The sequence below is a fragment of the Atta cephalotes genome, assembly GCF_000143395.1.
Source record: "Atta cephalotes unplaced genomic scaffold scaffold00026, whole genome shotgun sequence".
NCBI classification, from domain to species: Eukaryota; Metazoa; Arthropoda; class Insecta; order Hymenoptera; family Formicidae; genus Atta; species Atta cephalotes.
Window position 1 is genome coordinate 4,343,500 of NW_012130090.1, and position 8,061 is coordinate 4,351,560.

The following is an 8,061-nucleotide window of genomic DNA, read 5'->3' on the forward strand; positions in this document are numbered from 1 at the left end:
GGAAGAAAAAAAAACGTTCGAGTGTGGTTGTGTAGAATGCAGACGCAAGTTTCTCATTCACCATTTCATACATGGATGTATGTTTACTCGCTTAGAAAAGACACGTATACCGTGATAATCACGGAAGAATCAATGACAATTACGTAATTGCTTAGCGATTAAAGTTGATGTTACGCGCTTCCGTTTGGATGAGTGTAAGATGATAGCACTACATATATGTTTGATACAACGGTATGTAATTGATTGTGATAATGTCATATGGCCATAGGCCATGGTTATTTGGATTTGCGATAGATTAATTTTAGAAAATTTGTTTTTCTAAATATATGATAAAAAGTCTCAAATTAGTAATATTTTAATAAGTATCACAATTATTTATAAAGTATTTTTGTAAATAATAATATTAATAGGATTTTCAATAACTTATAGCAAATTAATTAAAATGTTTTTTAGACGGGTCAAACCACATTTTGCAATAAAAATACTAATATGAACCAACATTGGATGGATATGTATATAAATTTTAATAAGATATACTTGTAAAAAACGAAACAATATAAAAGGTTTGATTCTTCGTTTTGGATTCTTCTCAATACTTTCAAGTTTCAAAAGTATCCTCAGAACGAAAAGTTGAAACATTTACATTGTTTCTTTTTCTTTTTCTTCAAGTATCTTTTTTTTTCAAGCATATCTTTAGACAACAAGATTCATGTACATACACACGTCCAATGTCGATTTATATTGACATTTTTATTGCGTGTTATTGTATTATACCAAATGTTTAAAATGTATGTTTTTGCAAAATCAAAATTATATGTATAATATAAGTTTTAGGAAAGAACTTAAAATATATAAATTACATATTCCTTATTTCTTATGGAATTTTCTACAATAAATCATATAGATATTTAAATTTAGCTTTAAGTCTTGCCATAAGAAATTGACCACCACAATCGAGTATTCTTCTCAATTATAGTTGAATATGACAAAAATAATCAACTATGATTGATTAATTTCTTACGACTTACAGTCTGCTGTAGAACAGGCTTTAAAGATTTCATAAAGACGCCTTTCTGAAATAAGTTTTTCAACTATAAACGGAAATGATGAAATAAATATAATAATTAAGTCAATAATAATTATAACAGGGAATAATAATTAAGTAATAATATCACCTATAGAATTCTTCACAATTGAAATATCCATACAAATTATACAGAGAATCATGCTCGACTACCGGAAATAAATGCAATAAAGCCTCGTTCTAATTAACGTGCTACAGAGCGAAGCCGCCAAATGATATCTACCGTTGCAGAACTCGCCATTCCGCAATGCGGGCGTCGCGTCGGTTATAGTTTCGGAGTTAAGTCGCGATAAGTCGGTTAACGTAGTCACGTTAAACGGTTCGTTCGCAAACTTTTCTCTCTTCGAAAGCTACAGCGGAGACAAAGGCGCGGCCTTTTAACAGCACCGTAAAGTTATTTGAGGAGATACGGCGAGACATGCTCTTTGAAACGTCAGTCAGCACCGCGTTCAAGGACTCGAGATGTGGCCCCGTCCATCCAGATTTCGTATTGTTCACATCGTGTCTCAATGGCCTCGACACTTCAACTCATCGACCGAGCGACCGACCGACCGACCGACCGACCAACCGACACTTTTAAACCATGTTCGAATCGAGCAACCAAGCACTCGAGAACATAACGAATGGCGCGCGGAAGTGCATCCCGAGGGGAACAAAACGTTTCCTTAGTGAAGTGTGCGTTCGTTAGGTAATAGTGTTGGCAATCATACGACTTACAACTGGCTAATTTCATTTCCTTTCGAAGAATTAAAAGCAAGAAAAAGAAAAAGAAAAAGAAAGATCAAGATGAATGTCATTTTTTTTATTTCTTTCTTCATTCTCTGATGTATTAAAACTGATGGTTAATCAACGTGACAATTATAAAACAATTAAATTAATTAATATAATAATTATAATAATTATAAAAAAATTATAATTACGAAATTTATTTTAATGAAACGCACATATTTCTATTGGATTTTAATTAAATTATTTAATTAATTCACGTGGAAGGAACGTGATTTTGCTGATCTAAAAGATCTAAAATTGATCTAAAAATGCTAGACCTGAAAATAATTTTAAAACTAATTCATAACATTCAAATAATTATGTTAAAAACTAAAAAACGATGAGAGCAATACTGCAAAAAATTTTAATATTCTAACAACTAAGTAGTTTGAGTTTCCAACAAAATTATTTTTGAATTTGTATTTTCCAGATATAAAAATTTTACCACAATTCTTACCATGTATTATTCATATATAATTAAGTATATTTATAATTGCATTACAAAGAGAAAAAAAAGCGTCGATTGCTTTTGCAATCGAATGCTGTTTTCTTTTTGGATTAAAGAAGTAAAATGCGTAAAATTGTTTAGCATCAATCTTCTTATTTATTTTTGCGATTAAAGACAAGAAAGATTTATGGTGTTAATCGGATTGTCGATGAGACTGATTCGCTAATCATGATCGCACGATGCATCGAGACCGAAATATCGTTAGATGCATTTTAGCACCAAAGCGAGGTGAGAAGCCGGCCAATTATTATTATGCAAAGAGCGAGCCGCAAAATCGATTCGCGGCAGATATCATGAACGACACTGCAAATAAATCGTACGGTGTTGGCTACACAGTCGCGAGCGAATCCGTAAAATACAATAAATCGATCAGCGAACGATGCAGTTGAACGATGGGCAGGGAAACTCCCGTCCGCAATGAGGGGATAAATGAGAGTCTAAATCACAACAATGCCAAATAAATGGCGTAATATTCTGATATCTTTCGGTATAGGTAATGGTGACCGAGGAGAAATCTCGAATTCTTTAATCTCTTTCCCGATGAATCATCGATCCTTTAACAGCGAATCATAAATCTTCCTGCTTATACGTAGAATTCACATTCAATGTTTTTTTTAAACGTAATTCGAGACAGAGAAACGATTACAAATTAATTAAATCATTTCGTAACGCATATCTCTAGAACTGCTTCTTTATTGCCTTTTAATCAAAAGTATCCAATGCATAAATAGCAATGCGTAGTAATAAAATTGAAGCGCAGGCGCCATTAAAAAACCATTAAAAAAGCAGTCGACATAACAATAAGCGATAGAATAACAATGAATATCGGTATTGTATTGTAGCGTATAGACCATAATATTTCATACGTTATCGAGCATTTAGAGATATCACAATTTATCAATTCTTTTTTTTAAATAATTTTTCAAAGCAGTTTGCGAACCTAGTATAATAACGGCAGTTGCACAAGGTGACATGTAATTTGACTTCTCTTCGAAACGTCGCACAGCGTCGTGTAGTTTATTTCCACGTCGCAGAGGAATTATTGCGCGAAGATAGTGAGCGAACGATCAAGGAGAGTTGCCGTGATTATCTCGTATGAACGATCGCATGTGTTCACATTGGTCATAACACTTGATGTAATCGGCATTTTTTATGATGATGAGGTGTCCTCGAGGTGTTACCGTTTCCGAAGGACGGAGCTAGTGCATTCATTGCAGCTAGAGCCTAGAAGAGGAATTTCCTGGAATTCTTACTTGTTCCATATCTGTTGCATAAGCAATAATTGTATCATGCGACACGTCTTAACAATCGTGCGTCACTGTAATGACTACTTAAGTGACCACTCGCGAGACGCCGCAGATCGACTGCTAAAACATATCTTATTTCAATCCGCTTAGAAGTTTTATGGGAACTTAATTTTCTACGAATCAAAAATCCATAAATTTAATTAAAGATTTTCTCGTAATTTTTAATCATTAAATCTTTTAATAGAAAGAAAAAAATTTCATATTTGAATATCCTAAAATTAACCTGCTATTAATATATTATACGTATTAATATATAATATTATACGTTAATATATATACGTATGTTATCACTTATATTCACATTTAAGAATTTAATTTTATCAAATGCTTAATTTAATTTAATTGTTAAATGCTTATATTCTGCAAATAATATCTCAATTGCAAATAATTCATGTAATTTTCATATACGATGCGATGATGTTTGAATAGAATGCGTCAAAATAACAGAATTAATTGTGTAAAATGCTTTAAGTATCGCGCTAAATGTTTTAAACGGTAAATTGAAAGGGCAAAACTTCTATTACCACTTAAGTGTAATAATTGACCATATATGAAGCGATCTATAATAAATTCAGTTTGTTTTGACATTCTTAATATCGACTTCTTTATACTATTCGCTGCATAAGTGACGTGTAAAGGTTCTTTACCATTCATTTAAATCATTTATAATCACTGCATCGTTCAATCATTTGATGTTTTCTCGCGGCAAGATAAATGATGAGAAACATTTTCCATCATTCATTTCTGTGAAACAGAAATAAAAGTATCAAGTATCTTTTCGCTAGTAAGTTAGAAAAATCAACTATTTCTTGCCTTGTGTATTGAATTTAAAAATATATAAAATAATAAATATGCGTATGTAAGAATATTCTCACGTAATTATAAAAATAATTTTTTTATAATAAAACAATTCTTTTTTTATAAATATTTATTTACGAAAAAGAATTTAACACAAATGATTTACGCAACTGATCATTTGGAAGTAATTATATCATGACACACGAAATATCATATCATTCAATTATCTCATTAAAAATTTGTTTATGGAACATCAATTTTTGAAATCGTATGTAAATTTCACATTTTATGAAAATTCTATCCGATATAATATCACGAATCAAACTTGAGCAGAGGTGAAAATGCACACACCATCCAGATAACATAATCAAGACATTTGAACTCAAAAGTATTCATCTTCTTAAATTCTTTATAAATAAATACAATCTGTTCGAAATGAGAAAAAAGAATTTAAAAATATATGCAAATGTATTTATATGCGTATTTATATATTATCTGTAATATAAATAATATTTAATTTGCATAAAAATCGAAGTATGATTTATTCTTATACAACATTAAGAAATTTAGAAAAACTAGCAAAAAAATATCTTCTGAAAAAGAGAATTGATGACATAAAAAAGTGGAATCTTTTAGGACATTCAGAAATACTTTTTGAAAATAAATCAAATGAAACAGGAATTTATTTCGTATAAAAAAAAATCGATATAAAAAAAAGAATTTTTTTGGCTCTCTATGCTATCTAGGGTAATTTCTGAAATGGTGGATAACATACGGTTGATTTAAAATGTTGAGTATAAAATGAGAGCTGTGTTGTTTTTCACACAGAAATAAAAAAATGTAGAGACTCGGAAACGTTTCCGCTTACATTGTGTGCCTAGTTGTGCTATCTACGTTATCTGAAAGCTTGTATCGAAAAGTAATCAAACACAAAGACACGCCTTCAAGAACTTGTGAGATAAAATGGCAATCGTATTAGATGTTATCCATTAAAGACAATTTTCCACGTTCAAGTAATTAATTCTATACTGTATAAATTTTGTTAAAAATAAATACAGAACTGTTATATGTAAAGCAAATGGTATGATATTTCGTACGCCACTCAGCACAAACTGATATGTGCGTCTTTACCTCCGCCCAATTCCGACTCGTGATGCCACACCTAACATAATTTCCATCAAGTACAGAATTTATTGACATAGTAAAAATTCATGTTCTACAAGTATAATTTTAATAAAATAATTGAATGATAGGGGAGACCAGGAACTAATAGATTCATTTTTTAGTTTCGAATTATACAAACGAAATTAAGAGAAAAAAATCGAAAAAATTCTACATACATTTGACTATCTAATAATATTTTAATAATAAGGCAAAACTGGTAATTAATATAAAAAAATGCAATTTTCTAATGCATTTAACTAGTCCCGGGACCGGATAATTCGACTAAGATTATTAAAATAAAAATTAATGTATTTTAAATTACATCTTTGGCTACATATTAATAAAACTTTTATAAAAATATATTTTAAACACAAACATTCGCTTCGCAGGGCAAAACAATGCTTCTTTTTGCAAAATTTGTTTATTTCATGCAAAAATACGTCGAATAAGCTTAGTTTTCGAGATTGGACATGAGGGAAACTAAACTTATAACATTTATCACTGAGGAAAATCTCTTTAAAGGAATAAAATTTTGACTAAGTACTATAAGAGTCGTCACTAAACGAGTCATACAATTCCATTGCTGTGGTTACTATCCTCATCCATTTATTTTTTAAAAACATTAACAATATAAGATAACAAAAACACATAAACAAAAAAAAATCTATTGGATTTTATTAAATAGAAATCAAATATCTCGATTATAAAATATACGATTATAAAACAAAAATTTTAAGAATAAAAATATTTACTTAGATGTAGGATTTTTTGAAATTGTGGCATAACTTCTATCATAGATGTGTTCGCAATAAGATGTTACAGCAGATTTAGCGGGAGTCGCTGCTGCGTGCTCAGACACGTTTACACGTGTCTCGCGTGTTTTGTTTTTAATATACCCTCGCTTATTCTACTTACTCCTATAGTCAACTGACTCCGGTCTCCCCTATAGCATTTCGTGCGCCATTCCGTATAATTTCCAAAAAAAGTACCGTTCTCACATAAAATTCTTCATACGAGAATGAAAATATTTTCTCACGGAAAATTCAGCACAAGGAAATCTCTGTAAAAGATCTAATACAATTAGAATATAACTCTGTATTGGAATTAAGCGATTTGTATAGAAATCATGTTTCACAGATTATCGATACATTCGTTACGCAAAGCTCGACGCGACACTCATCAGTCTTTCAGTAAAACGCAATGTTATCATCGACGCGTACGTGAACCGTAAACAGAAACGTTTGAGTAACGGGGTCGTTACTCTCCCGGGATAATCATGCGATAACGTAACGTTCGTCGAGTGGCATTTCAATCGAAATGCAGATGATAGGTAGAAATTCCTCTTTCACACGAATATGCTTAGATAAAAAGCTGCGGGAAGTTCATTAAAAGACAGTTTATGCGATTGTATAAACAATTTAAATTATAACTATAATTTTAACAAATATTTTTAAAAATCCTAAATACTCGAACTAATTCCAACCTATTACACTCTAAATTTTTGGAGTAAAATTTCACTCCAAGAAAAGTGATAGTTGCGCCAGTCCGGCAGGAGTGAAATTTTCATTCTTAGAGTGAAGAATCATTCCAAGCGAGAATTAATTTTCAATCTCTGCGAAGGATGAATAATTTCAATCTCCAAAGAGACTGAAGTTTAACTCCCTCCCCCCTGTTTTTGCACAAAACGAATGAATATGATTGAAAAAAGCATAGCGCAACTATGGTCTCTATTCCACCGAGAGTTAGAGTTGAATCAGAATGCGAGAATTGACCAATCATAGTCGAACATTCCTCTCTCATTCGACTATAAGAGAGGAATACTCGACTGTGACTAGTCAATTCTCACACTCCGACTCAACTCTACTACCTTCTTTTGGAAACTTAGTCAATCACTTTCGAAAGTGAAATTTTTTTTCCCAAAAATTTAAAGTGTGTTTACATAAAAATGCAATAAACTTTACAAATTAATTTTGTATCAAATTAATCAATTTATTACAGTTTTATATATAAAGATATTTTTTCTAATTCAAAATTGTTTTATATTGATATAGAATTTTGTTTATTTATTAATTATTAATATTTTAATTATACTATTGTCGTTGCAAACGTTAAACAAGCAATATCGAAACATGAAAATTTTAAGATTGATATTGTAATCGTGACAGAAAAGCAAAAATAAAATCGATGATCAATCGGAATTTGCAGACTGCTAACTGTACATCAGAATTCCCTTTTGTTCTTTCTATCTTTTTTTCTAGGAGAGAAGTCAAAGGTCGCGAAAGGGCTTTAGAAGGTATAGACGAGTAATGGTACTTAATAATAGGTTCGTAATGCGCGAGGGCAGGCAGGTGTATGAGTCGCGATGATTAATTAACCAATGATAGGTTTAACTTGCCTTCTCGTGGCTTTTCCATCGGCTCTCTCTCTCTCTC